Raw genomic sequence first — 20,491 nt, forward strand, 5'->3', positions numbered from 1 at the left:
ATAAAACAGGACTGTCATATCCTGCCAAGACAGGGTAAGATAGTTTTGAAAAGTTGCTTGCCTTTGAAAATGGTATGTCAGTTATGTTAGGCCTTAGCCAAAGTTGGTTGCTTCAATGCTGCAAACATGACTTTATTTGATTGCCCAGGTAGCTAGTTGTCTCTGTGCTTTGTTGCATGTTTTGGAAGTTGTTTTACTCAACTTCCTAATTACCCAGGTAACATTATTTCTCTTCTCAGATCTTCGATGGGGTTGAAAACTATATAAATGTTGTTGCTTTTCTCTCATGACTTGGCCAAGTTATTTATTATACAAGACCTAAGCTAGTTAGAATAGCATATTTGCACTTATTGTACATAATTTCATAGTAGGTTTAGAACTCTCTTACTTAAACAAAAGGGGGAGGTGTTGCGGGAGGTCCTTCCACTCCTCCAGCCTATAGCTGCTGAGATGCCAGCCCATTGGGGCGTGGTCTCTCTCCCTTTAAAAAAGCAGCTACTTCCCTCCGCTCTCTCTCTTCACTTCCTGCTCCGCTGGCGACTAGACTCCTTTCCTGGTTGTGCAGAAGGCTGTTGTCTGGGACGGTTATCTGTAAGTTTTTCCTCTTTAAATAAATACCACCCTATTAATCATAATTCCAAACTGGTGTGGCATTGTTTGTGACTTAAGCCTTCAATAAGGTTTTCATTAATCTGTTCAACCTTGAAACTTTCATCTCCAGGGTCACTGTACTTGGTTCAATCCTTCTCAAAAGTATGAGGAAGAGGAAAAAGAAGATGAAGAAAAACAAGACAAAGAGAAGAGATTGACTACATAGAACAGGAAGTGGGGCCTCCTCTTTTGACATCAGTCTCTGTAGATTTAGGTAACTTTACACACTGTTTATGAGAACTCATAAACTATACATTACACACATGTGGTAAACATGTAACTTTTGGAAGCCTTAAAAGGGGGCAGAGAGAGAGAGAGAGGTTTCATCCCTTTTCTCCTTCTTGGGTTCTGTAGGGTAGGAGTAAAGAAGGCTTTGTGCAATACTAATGCTTTGAAAGTGGCTGAAGGAATGGTGCAGAGAGGAAACATGGATAGGCTGTAGCTAATAGGAAATGTTGGCATCACTCTTGTCTTGCTTTCTGTATACCACAAACACGTGGCTCAGCTACAACATTATGCATGGTCTCTAGTGGGACTTCTAATCTATATTTGTCTCTCTTTTGTTTATTCCTATTCTGTTTTGCTTAAAACTCTTACTTGGTTTATTCCATAGTCATGAGTTGTTTTTCCTTTGTGATAAAACTATTCCCCCTTGATACACATACTTCTTCTCAGTTAGTAAAGTCTCCATTGCAAAAACATTTTTACATATCATTACTTTTTCTATATATTTAGATATAAGACATGTATGTATATGTGTGTGCTATATATACATCCTTACAATTATATTTGCCCAGGACACTCATAAAACACTCTCTTGAGACTCCTCCACTGCTGGTGGGAATGAAAACTTGCATAGCCACTTTAGAAATCAGTATGGCGTTTTACCAGATAAATGGGGATGAACATAACTCAAGAGCTGGCAATACCATTAATGGGCATATGTAACAGCGTAAACGAATGCAGACAGATTGTAAAAATATATACAGCTTTAATGGGGAAATAGTCTTACAGAACCACAGTTCCTGCGGAGACCAGGAAAGCAGAAGCAACAGCTGGGAACAAGCTTGCCAGATTTATAGGTAAACATTAGCCCAAGGCGAACATGCCCCTTAGGGGCGGGACTTATTCCTACATCTCCCCTTTTTGTCTAAATAAGACAGAACTAAACCAAATACAACTATATACAATAATAACAAATAATAAATATAACAAACAATATTGAGAATCAAAAGTTTTGCTAAATATTCTATCTCAAGGAGTCTCAGTAATGTAGCGAGTAACTACAATTATATAATCTTCAACTCTGTCAAAGATCTGAGAAGGGAATAAATATTACTTAACAAACGAGATATATCCAAAATGTGCAACAGTTGATAGAGACAACTGACTACCTGGGCACTCACCCAAAGTCTCGTTTGCAACGTTGAGTCAACCAACTTTGGCTAAGGCCTAAAATAACTGATATACCATTATTAAAGGCAAGGAACTTTCTGAGAACTATTCTACCCTGTCTTGGCAGGATAAGACAATCCTGTTTGATTGTCAGAAGTTGAGGTATTGGCTTTTCTTAACCCAAAGGCAAGTTCTGCCAAGAAGACAAGCTCCCAGTGGAGTGTCTTTGGTGCTCAACCTTCTCTCGGGAGTAGAGTGGCATTGCCAGGAATAATTGTGTCTCATTGGCACAGAATTCTAGGTTAGATTAAAGGCCATTTTCTAAAGCTCGTCGAAGAGGCTGAAGATTATACTATCTATACTAAATATAATCTCTATGTATCAGGTGTTAGCTAGCCAACACAAAACAGTTTGTGTGTGTGTCTGATCCCTTGTTTCTATGAAAGAAAAGTGAGTTGGATGCATGGGGATTTGGAAGGGGTTGGGGGAAAGACTAGGATGACATATATTGTATGACAAAATTTGGAAACCACAGTTAAGTCAAAAGTGAAAACCAATGGCCACTGCGAGTTTGACTAAGCTCCAGAGAGTATATGGACAACATAATTTGGACATGTGGGATTTTTTCTTTCTCTTTTGGGGGGGCACAAGGGTTAGGGGGTGAACCTGGAAGGACTGAGAGGTGAGTGTGATTGGATTGTATGATGTGAAATTCCAAAATAATTAATAAAATAGTATATTAAAATAATTAAAACCAAGCTTTTAATTATTTACCATGATAGCATGAGGAAGAGACAGTTTTGACATTTTTCCTCACCTTATTCTCTTCCAAGGATGAAATGGATTTGCAGAAATGTGTGTCACTGATATATGGGCATCATGAGGTCATGACTTTGAGAAGGAACCCCAGGAAAAAAAACTGAGGAAGTTTATTGGAGGTGGAGGTGGGATCATGTGTAGGGGTGGGCCCTTCTAGCCAGAGACAGAACACCTCTTGAGTTAGGAATGCTTGACCAGCCTCGGGGGCAGATGAAACTCTTAAGTTAGTAATGCATGACCAGCCTTGGGGGCAAATGAAGGCTCTTGAGTTAGGAATACTTAACCAGCCTCGGGGGAAGATGAAGGCTCTTAAGTTAGTAATGCATGACCAGGCTTGGGGGCAGATGAAGGCTCTTGAGTTAGCAATGCATGACCAGGCTTGGCGGCAGAGTTCTTGACTGAAACTTTCACTAGCAAGGCAGCTGGGGGGAGTGTTGACTGGTTATCCATCATGTCCTAAGTGCGGTGAGGCCTACAAGAGAAAACATCTGCAATTTCCTATGATCTGGGCTGAAAAAATAACAAATCAGTTTTTAGCTACACCTCATTCTTCATCCAGTCAAGGCTAGCAACTTTCAAATTTTGTAGAAAATGTCAGTAAAAAATTAAATAATTGAATAACTGGAGAAGGCCCTTTCTTGAGGAAGATATAGATACAGAGTGCATTTTCGACAGGATCTGGCCTGTTTTTTTTATTTATGCACATTGGTGTGAGGATTCCAGATCCACTGGAAATGAGTCAAAGACAGTTGTGAGCTGCCATGCTGGGAATTTAACCCAGGTCCTCTGAAAGAACAGCCAATGGACTTAACTCCTGAGCCATCTCTCCATCCCCCTGGTTCTGTTTTACATAACTGACTTAGCAATTTAGTAAAAAAAATAATTCCCAGTAGTTGATGGATTACTGGGAACTATTTCACTCTGTCAGTTTAAATGCCTTGTTTTTTAAAAGACCTTATTAGTATAAAGGGCTCAACATTTCTAAAGAGACACAACTTTATTTTCTTTTCACTCACAGAAAGATTGAAAACATATACCTAGGCTGTGGTCATAAGTTTAGTGTGGAGAATTACACACCCCAGGCCTGCCACCAGTCTACCAAGAATACCACAGTGGACCAGATATTACAGAAATGGATGATCCCAGTGTGAGTGAGGGACAGGCTTCCAGGGCCACACAAGAGGCCACTGTACTTTCAATTGAGGAGAATGAAGAAACTGATGATGAAGATTCTGACAATGATGACAAACATGAAATTAGCCCAGTCTGATGTGGCACTGACACACACAAATCTTTTACGGGGACTTATTTCATACACACACACACACACACACACACACACACACATATATATAATACATATATGTGTATGTTGGAAATGATGATATAAAATATCATTCCTTTAAAGTAATCCAGTGGTTGTGGGGGTTAGACATGGCTCAGTGGTTAATAAATGTTTTGCCCTTTCTGAGGACAGTTCCAAACACCCTAGTCAGGTGGCTCAAGGTCTAGCCCCAATGTCCTTTCCTGCCCTCCACAGCAACTGCATGTGTGCACGAGTCACATGTCCAGCTCATATGAGCACATCACTGTTTTAATAGCTACAAGTTATGTAATTAACATTTAAGTAATCCTGATTGGGAAAGATCTCTCCAACAGGATTTCACTATGTATCTCAGGATGTCTTGCAACTAACTCTGTAGACAAGGATGACCTCAAACTCACAGAAATCTGTCTGCCTCTGCCTCCCAAGTGCTGGGATTAAAGTGTATACCACTATGGTATACAAAAGAACACACGTTCTTTTGTAACATTGTGGCACCCATCTTCAGCCTATTGTTTCTTAGTTTGTGGCAGACTTTTTTCATGAAGCGGGGCATTTCAAAGACATTTCCCCTATACTGGCAGTTCTTCAGTCACTTTTTTTCTTTGTCCCACAGAATGTCTAGCAGACTCTTTCATGAAACTTTTTCTTGAGGATTTTGTGGCATGTTCATGGCTACATTTCAGAGTTCTTGGTCCATCAAACTAAATTAGCCTGGAAGGAATCAGTAGGTTCTCATTCTCTGTGGAAACAAAAGAAGAACTTTCTCCAAAGCAACATATCCTTAGAACCAAATTTTGAAGACAAGATACCTTTAAAATATTGCCACGTGACTGTGGCTTACTGGCAAGGTTCTGGGGCTACATACTTGATTCTGCCTTTATCTCAGCAATCTATTTAGTTTTCCCTGCCTACCTCTATTCTGACCTATCACAGGCCTAGAACAGATTCATTATTCATTAACCAAAAAAAGCAACACATATACAGGAGGACTTCCTTCATCAGAAGGGTGCCCAGCAGTAGGAGCAGCATTTTGGAAGGAATTTTAAGGTGAATACAACTTCCAGTGAAAGGTATGTTGTGAAGAGGGTTGATTGTTGACCTGCAGAGGCAAACAGAGGCTGGATAGTGTGGAAGGCTGGTGCCAGGGCTACGAGGGTTGATATGACAGTGGTGAGGGGAAAAAGAAAAGACAAACACGGAGACACACAGAAAAACTGGAATAAGGTAAACTGGGCTTTATGATGGAGAAACATCGGCAACAGAGAATCTCAGTGGCTTTATTGCACACACTTGAACAGTGAGGCAAAACTTTGGAATACAGCCAGAGGAGGCGAAAGTGTTTTTATACAAACCTGAACAAGGAGGCAGGTTTGACTAATCTTGGTAGGCATAGAAGTCTTTGTAGGGTATCAGTCTTCAGACCATAAATATGAGGTGTGGGAGAGGGTCATCTGGAAAGCTCCACGTGTTATGTTCTCTACTCACTGCAAATATTCACACCCATACCCCAGGACAGGCTTAGATGTCACTCTGAGCTACGCCAAGAAAGGTTTTGCCATTTCTATGAGGCTGAAGCATTTGTCCTTGATATGACCAAGACCTCATCAACAATATACATTTACTAAGGATTTCTCTGGCTTTTCTACAGGCCAAATTTTACAAACAAGCAAGTGTATTAAGGTAGGTCACAAAACACCTGTAAAGGTTAGAGCATGTGGCTTCACTGTTAAATACAGATAAGGTAGAGAGACTCTTTGGGAGACTGGAGGACTGAAATTCATGTTAGAAAACTTCACACAGGTTTTTTTTAATAAGCACCTTTTTAATTGCTCAGTATCTATTCCCTTTGGGGACTTTTATTCTATGCCAAACAGATGTGTTCTCTTTGTAATCTGAAATTTCAGCATCCTACAATTCTAACTTGATTGTTCCTGCTTTAATAATTGACACCATGCTGTAGCCTATAATTGATTTGGATCTAAGACATTTTACCAAGTTATTCACAGTTTCTGTGAATTTCATTTTTTTATTCATTTATTAAAGATTTCTATCTCTCCCCCACCACCGCCTCTCATTTCCCTCCCCCTCACTCACTCAAGTCCCCCTCCCTCGTCAGCCCAAAGAGCAATCAGGGTTCCCTGCCCTGTGGGAAGTCCAAGGACCACCCACCTCCATCCAGGTCTAGTAAGGTGAGCATCCAAACTGCCTAGGCTCCCACAAAGCCAGTACATGATTGATTTTTTTCTTAGTTTTCTTTATGGGATTTGCTGATATCTTCCATTTATTGTTTGTCTTTTCCTCCATTTCATGGAGGGAATTTCTCATTTCCTCTTTCATAGTTTGAAACATTCGCCTGAAGTTATTTTTAGGTCATTTTCTTCTGTTTCATCCTTAGTTGGTTGCTCATGTCTTGCTGTTTTAGGATCTTTAGGTTTTACTGGTGTTGTTCTTTGTGGTGTTGGATGTATTCTTATCTTTTTTACTCATCTTTTCCTTTAATAGGTGTGGTTGGGGCTATTGGAGATTTTGTTGAATAATCTTCTAGGTGTCAGTAAATCTAAAACTGAGATGGTTGTTCCTTATGGTAGAGCTAGTGCCACAGTTCTAGCTACCCCATTGATTACTCCATGATCCTGGAGATAGCTCAACACTCTTGGACTTTGCTCTGCTCCCTTGGAGTTTGTTGTCTTAGGCCTAATTTGGACTAGGTTACAGGCCTTGACCTATTTCTGTAAATCCGGGTCTAGATCTGCATTGAGTGCAGGTTTTTCGGTGAACTCTCCTAAAATAAAATCTCTAATCTTGTCCTAGGAGGTCTACTGTCTGGTATGATAGGATCAATCCTTCCCTCATTTTCCTTGCCTAGACCTTGATTAGGTAATAATCCTTATTGAAACATTTTATTTGTAACAGCTTGCTGGAGGAATGTAAATATACCCCCATTCCAGACATAATATCTCGGCCCCATAAATTTACTGGTTAATGAGGAAAAATATATGGCTGGAAAGGTCCTTCATGGCAGTCTCCATCCTTCCATTGCAGCTCATTACTACTTTGATCAGGATTTCAAGTCTGACCAATTCCCTGTCGATGTGTCATGGTCTCTGTCTTTGGCCACTTAGAAGGCCACTGGCTAGCAGTTATAACCAAAATTTCGGTGCCAGGATATAGAAGACCGGAAATTTTTTTTTTCCATTTGTAAAGTAAGTGAGTTGTCGTCTTTGAGGACCTTGGGCTTGTAGCCAATTGTGGTCAGATGAAACAAATCCATCTTTTCCTCTCTTATCTTTCTGTATCTGATTTTTGATTTGCACAGGAGGAAGTAAAATTAATATTGCAAGCCTCTTAACCTGTTTTTTTACTACAGAAACTCCACTTGGTGTGTGAGTCATCATCTTGATCTCTCCCTCAAAATAAGCATCAATGACTCTAGGAGCAACAATAACATAAATGGTGCAACTTTTTCCTAGTAACATCCCTACAGTGCCCTTTGGTAAGGGCCCATAAACAACAGTAGGGAGAGCTTGCATCCCCAATTCAGGTGTCAGAACCGTGCATATGGAAGAAGAGAGGTGAAGTCCCGTGCTTCCTGGGGTTGCTCTGAAAAGGTTAAGAACGGATTTCCTTGTGGATGAACAGGTTGTTGGATTGCACCATAATTTTGTCTCAGGTTCCAAGGCTGGCCCCTGCATCCATTTCCAGAAAGAGAATTTCCTAGATTGTCTCTTTTTTATATGCACTCACTAGTCCAATGTTTTTCTCCCCTGCATATCCTGCATAATTCTAGTTCTTTCTGTTCTCCTGCTTACTCTCCTATTGGGATATTGTCTGTCCTGATACTCAATAAGACCACATCCAAAACAGGTTCCAGAAAGTCTTGTAGCTTGTATTCTTCCCATGCCTAGATCTCTCTTCTGGGAAAGGATGTCATTAATTGTCTTTCTCTGCAACACAGCAGCTATAGCCATTCCCTGTGTATACAATTCGCCAATATCTGTGCAAAATCAGATATAATGTCTTATGATACCCTGCTTTCTAAAAGTTCTTAGAGTAGCCTTACATACAGCATTAGTGTTCTCAAAGGCTAGTTGTTTGATTACTAACAAGCCTGCTTCTGTGTCTCCAAACAACTTAATAGATGCCTGTGTTATTCTGGAAATAATTCATCTGGTCCCTATCTCACACTAGACAACTTCTGAATCTGTTCTTCTCACGATGGAAGTCTATTCCAGGCCTTCCTGGCTGCTGTACACATTTGAACATATGCTGCCACATCAAAGTCTAACTGCTGATCTACCCCTGTATAAGGTCTCTCATCTGCAAGCATTTAATAGGAAATAAGAATCTGCTGAGCTCTGTTTCTCTCAGCTGTGGCTGACATTGCTCTGCAAATTTGGTTTTCAACTGTTGTAGTAGGAGCGGCAGGCTGTGTCCCCCCACCCGGCTAGCTTTACACCCAAAATAATTACACGGAAACTGTATTCTTTTAAACACTGCCTGGCCCATTAGTTTCAGCCTCTTATTGGCTAGCTCTTACTTATTGACCTAACCCATTTCTCATAATCAGTGTAGCACCTCGAGCTCCACCTACCAGGAAAGATCTTAATCTGCCTCTGTCTGTAGTGGGAGAACCATGGTGACTCCCTGACTCAGCTTCTTTCTCCCAGCATTCTGTTCTGCTTACTACACCCACCTAAGGGTTGGCCTATTAAATGGGCCTACACAGTTTCTTTATTATTTAACCAATGAAAGCAACAGATTAGAAAGAAATCACTTCCACATCATTCAACAATAAATAGTTTCCTTCTGACAGGCAAGCTTTGACTATCTGCTTCCAATCCCGTGGCTTCAGAGTGTCTATTGCTATATTTTCGAATAGCATCTCGGTAAATGGGGCCATTGGATACTGAGATCAGTCAGTTTTAAATTCTTTTAGTAACTTAAAGACGAGTAGCTTAAATGGGGGGTGTGTATCCTAAGAATATTTCCTTAAGCATTTTTTTGTTCTATTATGAAATACAATTGAATTTCTTGCATCTCTTCCCCTCTGTTAGCGGCATCTCTGATACAAGCTTATAAAGGAGATTCATTGCTATTATAAGGAATTTGCATAACCTTCAGAGCTCTTTGATTCACCATAGGTGAATCTAAACCAGTTATTATGCTAGGAAGAGAATTATTCTTCTGGCAAGAGTCCTGGATCCGCAGAATTTCTAGTCTCTGCTATAGTAAGATTACAAACTTTATCAAGCCTTTTAGCTCCTTCTGATCCTCATTATCCTTTTCCTGTCTCTCAGCATTGCTGTTTATTAATGAGGGAGATGAAGACTCCTCTTCATAGTTCTCTAATTCATTAGGCTCTGACTGACTGTAAACACTCAGTTCTGTAACAGCATCTTGCAACTCTTCCTGTGGTGCAGAGGGTATTGTCTCCCTTCTAACTGACTCAGAGGGAAGTATCTCCTGCTGTACGGGATTTTAGTCCAACCTTTCCTGTATTAGGATCCAGAAATAAAGTGTATCTACAGGGAAGCTTTCTGGTCCACAATTACAATAATATTGTTGAATCTTTATCCCAACTTCTTTCTAAGGTCCTGTACTCAGAAAACCAAGGGCATAGCTGCTCTATAAATTCTACAAATTCTTGAATCTGATGTTGCTGTACTCTTGCTCTTCCTATCCTTTAATATAGCTCCAATCAACTGTATAGCTATTTGATTGCTTCTTTCTTCACCCATAGTTCAATATATTTACAAATTTTTATTCCTATTTTTTGTCCTGTTTTATTCTATGCTTCTTTATATTTTATTCTTCATTTCTGAGTGCTCATTACTCATTCACTACCTGTGGTGAAATTTCCTCATGGGATATTCATGTTCTCCTCCATATGTCTGGTCACTTCTTCAGTGATTTTTAGGGTTCAACGATCAGCCCCACATTGGATACCACTATGTCATGGTCCAGCCCAAACATAAATTATTTCTTGAACAAGAGTGGAGACATCGGAATAAATAAACAGTTTACATGGCAATATCAGGAGAGAGTCTCAGGGTTCACTCAAATCCTGAAGATCACCCGTGTTGTGTTTATTATCCAAACTACTTTCACATGAAAAGGTAAACTGAGGGGGAAGTTCATTAGCACTCTGTTTTATGGGTAGCAGGGGAGAATGAGTTAGGTCACATCTGCAACTATTGCTGCTCTCTCACATAGACTGAATTACCACCTCTTCCCAGGCAACCTTTTAAATTACCATAGAAGTCTCAGAGTGACATTAGCATATCCTAACCCTTTGGTTAAGATAAGGTCTGGTTTTCTCAAAAGGCTAGGTGACCACCTTCCTTGTGACAGGTACAAATTGTGCTCTGAAGGTTGCTCAGAATTATGGCTGCCATACAGTATAGAAAGATGGGCCTGTATAATACAGCCCCTAAATAAGGAATAAAAATTTATTATACAAAATAAATCTTCAGTTACAAACACATACTCTGCCCCAATTGTTTGCTGCCTTTTTTGTAAGTTGATCAACAGGACAACCTTGAAAAACTTGGTTGCATACTCTGTACCCTAATTTTATCATCTGCATATTTAGAATTAAGATCACCTTTCCCATCTGAAATTAGAGAAAAATCTTACTAACTTCCTCATTCCTTCTATGTTTGTTTCTTCATATATTATACAGTGATAATAAAAATGTAGTAACATAATATTATTGTAAATATAAATAATCTAGGATATGTAATTGATTATTGTAGAAAATATTAATATGAGAGGGACATTTTTGTCATGCTTCGTAGATGTTGACCACTCAAAAGCATTACTTACTATTGAAAAATACTATGATAATTAAGAAAATTTTATAAATTTTTCTTCTAGGTAAATAAATATGGGCAGTAAAAATGAACGTTTACTTAACTTCAAAGGCTTTAACTTTGAAAGGTCTTTAGTTAAAATGAATATAATAGAAAACATCGACAATCAGGAAATTAGAGATGATGATGTCTTCATAGTCACATACCCGAAATCTGGTGAGTGGCATAAATATGCCTTATAGATTTTGTTTTTTTTTTTTGTTTGTTTGTTTTTTTCAAGACAGGGTTTCTCTGTCACATAGTATCCTGTCCTGGAACTTACTGTTGTACACAAGGCTGGCCTCAAACTCAGAGATATATCTGCCTCTGCCTCCCAAGTGCTGGGATTAAAGTTGGGCTCCATCACCACCCTGTATATTGGTTTGATAATAAGTGCATAATTATTCTATTTTTAACACAATGTCATTTTAATAATATTAGTAGCTATTTTCACTGCTGCACCAGAATATATCATCATGTTGGAGAAGTCCCAATGGCAGGTGAAGGTTCCTTGTCAACTTCCATCTGTAGTCCAACTTTGTTGATGGAGCTGCGGGCCTCTTCACACAGCCCGGCTCCTGACCGCCTGGCTAGCTTATACCCTGAAATAACAACACACAAACTGTATTCATTAAACACTGCCTGGCCCATTTCTATTAATGCATGTAGCACCGAGGTTCACTTACCGGGAAGATTCTAGCCTATGTCCATCCTGGGTTGGAGCTTCATCGTGTCTGCCCGAGAGAGGGGAGCATGGCATCTGTCTGAGGCGTCTTACCTCACTTCATCTTCCTCCCAGCATTCTGTTCTGTTTACTCCACCCACCTATGTTCTAACCTATGAGGGACAAGCAGTTTCTTTGTTTTTTAACCAATGACCTTCCTCCATCACAACTTGATGAACCTAATCTAGATAAACTCTCATAGGAATCCAATGATTTGTCTCCAGGAATATCCTAAATTCCATCAGACATCAGTATCTGTAATCACAGCTCACAGCAACTTATAGTTGAGAACAATGTATGGTCAAAAAGTAAATAAATCACAAGTCTCTATGGATAAGAACACTTGCCATATATATACTGTAATTTATTGTGGAAAAATGCTGTAGGGTGGGAATCAAATATGAAGCCAGCAGCAGATTTTGTATAACAAGATTTGGATAACAAGATTTTGTATCCATATTTAAACATTTCAGTAAATAAGGATGCATTGCAAAAATATTGTTGTTGATATCAAATTCTACTTTGCTTTCTGTCTTTGTGATGTTTAATGTGCTACAAAACTTGGAGGACCCTGTAAGGCAGTCCCTGGTTCACTGTAGATAATAACTAAATAACTCAGCTGCTGAAGAGATGCTGGGTGCTTCTGGAGGTCCTCAGAAAGAATGAAATGGGCGATACAGGGTTATATTTTGCCACACAGGATATCGACACATTCATTGTCGGAAGCCCTGGAGTCTGGGATGTCTTGACATGATCAGTTCCTTCAAGATTTCAGGTGCTGCTTCATATGTTGCACCAACACTCCTCACTGGGAGTAGTGACTGGTTGATCCAATCTATACCACTGCCAGTGAATTATCTGGAATAGCCATTAATTATTAAGGGTTAATCAAATCTATACTGCCACCAATGAATTATCTGGGATATCCATTAATAATTAAGACTAAACCTAAGCACGACAGTATTTGATCACATGGCATCCATTCTTAAAAGAAATAGAATTGAAATTTTGCATGTATTTCCCAAATACATTCATTGTATGATGATCTAATAGTCCAGAGACCAAATGTCATTAACACTGAAATCTTTGGTTTCCTCTTTCTACAGGTGTGCTATGATCAATTACTAGAAATATGGCAAGAAGTATTGAGAGTATAAAGCAAGATAAGGAGTAGAAAATGGAAATATTAATTCTATTAGTTTTTTTTCAGTTCTAAAATATAAGCAAATAACGAAGTACTTTCCAAAATAAGTCAGCATTGCCCGTAAACAGAAATAAAGTGGCATTCTGTAATCTGCTATATATCTTATGAAAATTAAGAAATAAGCTAGAAGGCTCCAAACAGGAAAAAAAAAAACTGTCAGCAAAACAGAAATGCCACTACCCCTGGTGTTATATGACCACACTGTATATATCCACATGTAGTAATACTGCATTTTACCTCTTAATATCTGCAAAAGTTATATGTCAATATTAGTTAAATATTAGTGAAAGGATTCAACATGAAGCATAGAATGCACAGACACTACAAGAATCATCTGGATTATCACTATCATCTTTTTAAGTGAGAAAGAAATAAAGAGTTGTAGAGTTCAGCCTTACTGACTTGAGTGTTCAAATCAGACAAAGCAAAAAAAGAAAGGGGGCATGTCCAAGCATCCCTGGGGTGCTAAAGGAAAATAGAACTCCAAATTATTTTTAAAACAGATACGTTACTGTTGCTCTTCATTATTAAAACCTGCTTCAGCATTGAAAATAAGATTGCTATTTGTTTTTACAGGTACCATCTGGACACAAAATATCCTCAACCTGATTTATTTTGAGGGCCACCGGAACAACACTAAATACATCCCAGTCAGAAACAGAGCACCATCCTTTGAGTACAATCCTTATAATGTGGACTTTGCCAAAAGGCCATCACCTCGTATCTTTACTACCCACCTCCCGTATTATTTAGTGCCAAAAGTTTTCAAGAACAAAAAAGTCAAAGTATGTCATAGAGTTCAGTGACTTACTGTACCCATGAAATGCCTTCTCTAAGTACTGAATAATTAGTCTATTCCAATATTTTGCCACTGTGATGCAGCTGCTATGAACGTTCTTGAGTGTGTCTCCTGGTACTCTCTCAGCAGCTTCCTTAGAACCCATACCCATGAATAGAGCTGCAGAGCCACAGTGACCAGAGTACTCCACTTACAAAGGTGGTGCAGTATTTCTGAAGAAAGTGTATTTGTCTTTTCTTGCAGAAATGCACAATAGATGACTTATTAATGTTTCTCTAGTAACTTGACATATCAGACTTTTAGATGTTTATCAACATGGCAGCTAGGAAAAGGTGTCTCAAATGTATGTTAATTTGCATCCTCATCCTCATAAAGGGAGTGCCAATGTTGGATGTTTATTGGCTATCATGATGTTGGACTATGTGAAAAGAGTTTATCATTAGCCCGATGTTTAATTACATTCTTCTGGTCAGTTTGTTTTCTATAACTTCTAGATATGAATCTATTTTAGCTCATCCTCATTGCTTTTCTCATGTGGGTTTTCATCAGCAACATTCTTAATTTTAGTGTTATCAAACTGATTGATTTTTCTTGCTATTTTTCATACTTTTTATTAAAAATTACTTTTCACCCTTATATACCAGCCCCAGTTCCCCCTCTATCTTCTTTCCCTGTCCTCCCCCTATCGCATCCTCATTCTCCATCCACTTCTCAGAGGGAGTAAGGCCTTCCTTCAGAAATCAACAAGGTCTGGAATACTAACTTGAGGAAGGAGCAACCTCTACCCTTGATATCAAGACTAAGTAAGGTATCCCACTATAGAGAACAGACTCCAAAAAGCAGGTTTATGTACCTGGGATAGGCCCTATTGCTACTTCCAGGACCCCTCCAACAGATAAAGCCATATAACTGTCACTCACATGTAGAGAAACTAGTTCAGTCCCATGCAGGTTTCTCACCTGTCAGTCAACAGTCCCTGAGCTTGCACTAGCCTGACATGAGCCAAATGTCCTTCTCCATGTCTTTTGATTAATTTTAGTTTAAAATCTATTTTGTTAGACATTAGGATAGTTATATACACTTGCTTCTTTGGCCCATTTGCTTGGAAAATCCTTTCCTAGCCCTTACTCTGAGGGAATCACTGTCTTTGTGGTTGAGGTGTGATTCTTTTGTACAGCAATGGATGGGTCCTGTTTTTGTATTCATTGTGATAGCCAGTCTCTTTTCATAAGTGAATTGAGACCATTGATATTAAGAGATATTAATGACCAGTGATTGATAATTGCTTTCCTGTTTAATTTTGGTGGTGGTGGTAGTGTTTGTGTGCTTCCCTTCTTTGGGGCTTGCTGATATGAGGTTACCTGTTGGCTGTGTTTCCTGTGGGTACAACTAGCTTCCTTTGACTGGAGTTTTTCTTCTAGTACATTCTGTAGGGATGGACTTGTGGCTATGTATTGTTCAAATCTGGTTTTGTCATGGAATATCTTGTTTTCTCTATCTATGGTGATTGAGAACTTTGCTGGGTATAGTAGCCTGGGCTGGCATCCATGATCTTTTAGTGTCTGCATAACATCTTCCAAGGACTTCATTGCTTTCAGAATTTCATTGAGAAGTCTGGAGTAATTCTGTTATTTCAGCCATTTTACGTTCTTTGTCCTTTTTCCTTTGCAGGTCTTAGTATACTTCTTTATTCTGTATGTTTAGTGTTTTGATTAGTATATGACAAAGGGAATTTGGAGGGGGTGTACTAAGAATTTGTTGGATTTAACATTTTTTTGACCTATGAATCAATTTCCTTTATTGTGTCTTCAGCGCCTGAGAGTCCCACTTCCATCTCTTTCATCTATTGGTTATGCTTGCATCTGTAGTTCCTGTTCATTTATACTGTTTTTCCACATCCAGAATTCCTTCAGCTTGTGTTTTTTGCCTCTGTTTGAATTTCCAAGTCTTGGACTGTTTCTTTCACTTGTCTGGTTGTTTTATCCTGGTATTCTTGACTTTCTTAAAGGATTTATTGATTTCTTCCAGTTTTTTTTTCTTTTTCCTCCATTTATTTAAGGGAACTTTCCATTTCCTCTTTAAGGGCCTCCATCATTTTCAGAAAGTTATATTTAAGATCATTTTCTTCTGCTTCATCTGTGTGTTGGGATATTCAGACCTGGTTGTTGTAGAAACACTCATTTCTGGCCGGGCGGTGGTGGTGCATGCCTTTAATCCCAGCACTCGGGGGGGGGGGGCAGAGGCAGGTGGATCTCTGTGACTTCGAGACCAGCCTGGTCTACAGAGCTAGTTCCAGGACAGGCTCCAAAGCCGCAGAGAAACCCTGTCTTGAAAAACCAAAAAAAAAAAATAAAAAAAAAAAAAGAAAGAAACACTCATTTCTGACAATGCCATGTTGCTGTTTATGTTGTTGAACATATTCGTACACTGCTGTCAACCCATCTTTTCCTCCAATTTGTACAAGCGGGTTCTGTAGCTCCAGGTGCAGTTCAGGCCTGTAGCTCCAGGAGTTGCTGTGCCTTCATGTGTAGGCCAGCTAGTGGGTCCTGCAGCAGGAGATAGTTCATAAGAGAGAGAGCTGCTGTCTGATTGCTGGGGTCTCAGTGGTTGGTGGAAGTGCGGGTATAGGGCCTAGAGAGCAGGGCTTTCCAGCCAAGATATCAAACATCCACCTTTTTTATCTTGTGCAGGTGGGGTCTGTGGGACCTGTCCTATTTTTCTTTTAAATAGATTCATTTTTGACACTTTTTCCCTTGCTTTAGTCCTAGAGATAAATTCTCTGGGTTTTGGTTTTTCTTTCTCATTCTTTTCCTCACTCCCTTACTTTATTTCCTTTATGAGAGTATTTCATGTAGCCAAAACTAGCATGAGCTCCTCCTCCTGCCCTAGATCTTCAGGTGCTAATGTGGACAGATACACACAGATTATTGCTTCTATGTGTGAGTTTTTATCCTACTTATGTTCTTAACTCATGTTTACAATATTTTTCTGAATGATATGAAAGAAATGCTCATTTTTATTTGAAGATTATAAATAGATTACTAGATATTTCATTATGATTATTAGTCTTTTGTTTTCATATTTAACTCCTTTGTTATCATATAATATCTATCAATTGACCCTCATGAGTAATGAATTTCACTTTTAAATTTTTAATTAAAAATTTTATATATTTTGATCACAGAAGGCAAATTATTGTTCAATATTTATGAACATTACAAATAATATTGCTTTTGAGAATTGAACTACATTCTTTTTAATTAAATTAATTTTTTTATAAAAACAAACTATTGTTTTTTATTATACATACAAATCCAATTTACTACCCCCTCCCCACATCACATTCCTTCCACATACCTCTGAACTCCACCTCCCCCACCCACTACTCAGAGAGGGTAAAGCACATTGATTTTTCAAGGTCCTCCACTATATCTAGGCTGAGCAAGGCATCCATCCAAAGAAAATAGGTTCCCCAAAAGTCAGGACAAGCAGTAGTGATAAATTCTGATGCCACTGCCAGTGTTCCCCCAGTCTGCCCCAGTCATGCAACAGTCATCCACATTCAGAGGGTCTAGTTTGGATCTATGCTTGTTTCTTCCAGGTCCGACTGAAGTTGCAAAGCTCCAATTAGATAAGGTAGACTGTTTCAGTGGGTATACCAGTCATGGTCTGGACCTCTTTTTGAACTACATCCTTAAACATGAAATGCCATAGAGAAAGGTTGTTTATTATAGTACTCTTTGAAATCCAAAATATAAATAAATAACCATTTGACATTCTATAGCTCAAAGACTAGAAGAAATAATTATGCTTGTTGTCACTATTGAATACTATAAAATTGTATTAAAAACTTATAAGCATAACCAAGGTTTGATTAAAGAAATAATTTCATAATTCTATCTACAGATTCTTTATATCTACAGAAATCCTAAAGATGTTATGACCTCATACTTTCATTTTTCAAATTGGTTGAGTAAACGTGAAGTCTTACATACTGTGGAAACATTTATGCAAGCATTTCTAGACGGAAGATGTAAGTATTAATTCATTTGCCAGTAAGTCAAATACTTAGACCTATAGAACATAATTTAAAGAATGGAGCAGGGCATTTCTTTTTGAAAAGAAAACAAAAATAATATCAGAACAAGAAAAACAATAGCAGACAAACAAAAAAAAGCAAAGAACTTGTCTAGTGACAATTGTATGTCAACTCTATGCATTAACAACTGTGTTTTCTATCTTTATGCACCACTTGAGGATTGTCAGGATTATGAAGCTGCCATGTAGGAACTATTTTGGTTTACAGATATGCTATCAATTCCTTCCAACTAGTGGCAAAGTAATATAATCCATTCTGTGAGAACAAATGCTTAGGGTTGTTGTATGTTTTGCATGAGCCCATATATGGCTTTATACTGCAGCTGTGGAATTGTTCATTCTACTACATAGGTAGATTAATTAAGGCAAGAGGCTCATCACTATAGGCAGAATTTTCTGTCCCACATGGGCACATAGTCATTCAGCGCCCCCCCCCCAAAGAAACAAAGAGACTTATACTAATTACATAAATTGTTTGGCCTATTAGCTCAGGCTCATTATTAACTAACTCTTACAAATTAAATTAACCCATAATTTTTCTATATGTTTAACTACGTGATTGGTTACCTTTTCTGAGTGCAGAATTTTCATCTTGCTTTCTCTATATGATGACTGTCTCTGACGTTCCTCTTCCTAGAATTCTCCTAGTCTGGTCACCCGGCCTATACTTCCTGCCTAGATATTGGCCAATCAGCATTTTATTAAACCAATATAAGTGACAATTCTTTATAGGATACAAAAGCATTAGCTTTCTTGTAAGATGATATTCAGATTCTGTACCATTGCAGACAGAAATAAGAGGAAAAACAGAGACATGTGACCTCTGTGGAGAAGTAGGAAAAAAACCAGTGTGTCCTAAAGCCGCCTGCAGCCTTAGACCCTTTATTTCTCTATTATTTCTTTCATACTCCTGTAGAAACTTTATATAGACCGGTTTCTATGAATGTCAGGTAATTGTTCCCACAAACCACTAAGCATTTTAAATAAGGATATGGATGTCCATTTCAGGCCCTCCGTTTTATTTCTAAAAATTCCAAACCAGAAAAGGAGGCACAGAGTTTGTTGTCCACTACATGGACACACAGCTTGGCATTCTCACTTGTTACTTTTCTTCCCAGTAGAAGGAAGCAGTTGGTTTGACCACATAAGAGGCTGGTATGAACACAGACATGACTTCAATATTATGTTTCTGAGCTATGAAGATATGAAGAAGGTAAGATGAGGTAGTTGTATTTTTTAAATGATTTCTTTTACACCATTCTTCTCTTGGTTGAAAATACATTCTTCCAGTTATATTCATACTTTATTTCTTCTTTGGGCTTTTTGTTGGAGATGATTCCTAATGTCCAGCCTGTGCCTCATTCACTGGACTCCCCCGTACTCTATTCTCCATGTAAACTCATCTTTTGTGATCCCTTCTTATGCAACCACCTGTGTCAAATGCAACCCCAAAACTTCGTAGTGCCAATGGATTTATAATTAAAAACTTTATTATTACATGTTAGTTACATCCATTAGTGGTGATTGATGTTATATTCCTGCCCATGAATAGGGTGTGCATTGATCTTATCTTGCCATGCTTCTTGCATTGTCATTCTTTCTTCCCCCAGTACCCTCCCCAATTGCTATTAAACACAATTCTACTTTAAGGTGGACGTTTTAGTATCAACATGTAAGAGAACACAAAAAATTTGCCTCATTGTCTGGCTTATTAACTTAACCTGATGTTCTGAACTTCATACATTTTACTGCAGATGACAGAATTTCATTTTATTTTTATTTCTGAATAATCATCTATTTTATATACTCTGTACATCATATAACATAAATTCTTTACTCCTCCATCTGTTGATGGACACTAGACCAAGTACATGTTGAAGATGTATAGGAATAACACTAGATAACAGTAAGATTTTGAACGGTGACTTCATTTCCTATAGCTATATACTCAGGGAGGCTATAGTCACTACTAAAGGCCAGGAAACAGCAGTGAGGCATGTAACTACTATAAAATGTGGACAATTATAGCCACACTATAATTTAACCAATGGAACAAGTTCACCCTTTTTGAAAAAATAATCTTGGATCATCTTGAAGATGAATCTATAGAATATGTTTGTAATGTTCACAAGTAAACAGTACCTTAACATGCTGTATAAATCAAGGAAAATGAGTTAAAATTCACCAGATTCAGGTTCTTATTGACATATTGATTGACAAAAATAAGTGAATTACTTCTCTGTGACACGCTCCAAAACAAGAGTAAACAAGGACTTACCTTTTTATACAGTTTATGCACTAACAAAGAAGGCAAATCGTCAAAAAGCAAATACACAAATTAAAAAAAAAAATCCTTGTGTATGTTGGTTGGAGGCATGGCAAAGTGTGTAAAGGGACTTCCAATGTGAGTCTGAAACTCAAATTAAATCATCATAACCTCCATAAAGTTGGAAAGCCAGAAATGACTCCATAAATTTGTCTTCTGAGCTCCACCCATGCACCATGGCACTAGTTCCAGTCTTGCAGCAAACATATTACATGCTCACATGGATGCACGCACACACACACACCTACACACTATGATTTTTAAACTTTTTTTTTTATTGAGAATAAGAAAAAAAAA

The 20,491-nt window shown here is 38.4% G+C and overlaps 1 long non-coding RNA gene and 2 pseudogenes across 1 annotated transcript in view; 2 read left to right on the forward strand and 1 right to left on the reverse strand.

Annotated features, from left to right (window-relative positions):
* LOC126499110 (radial spoke head protein 4 homolog A-like) overlaps positions 1-916 on the forward strand; it is a 66,964-nt pseudogene extending 66,048 nt beyond the window's left edge.
* Positions 1-20,491, forward strand: part of LOC126499024 (amine sulfotransferase-like) — a 279,216-nt pseudogene that overhangs the window by 126,606 nt on the left and 132,119 nt on the right.
* LOC126499026 (uncharacterized) overlaps positions 13,772-20,491 on the reverse strand; it is a 135,103-nt gene continuing 128,383 nt past the window's right edge. The window contains exons 2-3 of the long non-coding RNA XR_007590952.1: positions 18,436-19,062; positions 13,772-17,463 (exon numbers count right to left, since the gene is read on the reverse strand). This is a non-coding gene — a long non-coding RNA (uncharacterized lncRNA). The remainder of the gene's footprint in view (positions 17,464-18,435; positions 19,063-20,491) is intronic.

The sequence above is a fragment of the Alexandromys fortis genome, unplaced genomic scaffold (assembly GCF_014885135.2).
Source record: "Alexandromys fortis isolate MF-2015 unplaced genomic scaffold, M_Fortis_MF-2015_v1.1 scaffold_14, whole genome shotgun sequence".
NCBI lineage: Eukaryota > Metazoa > Chordata > Mammalia > Rodentia > Cricetidae > Alexandromys > Alexandromys fortis.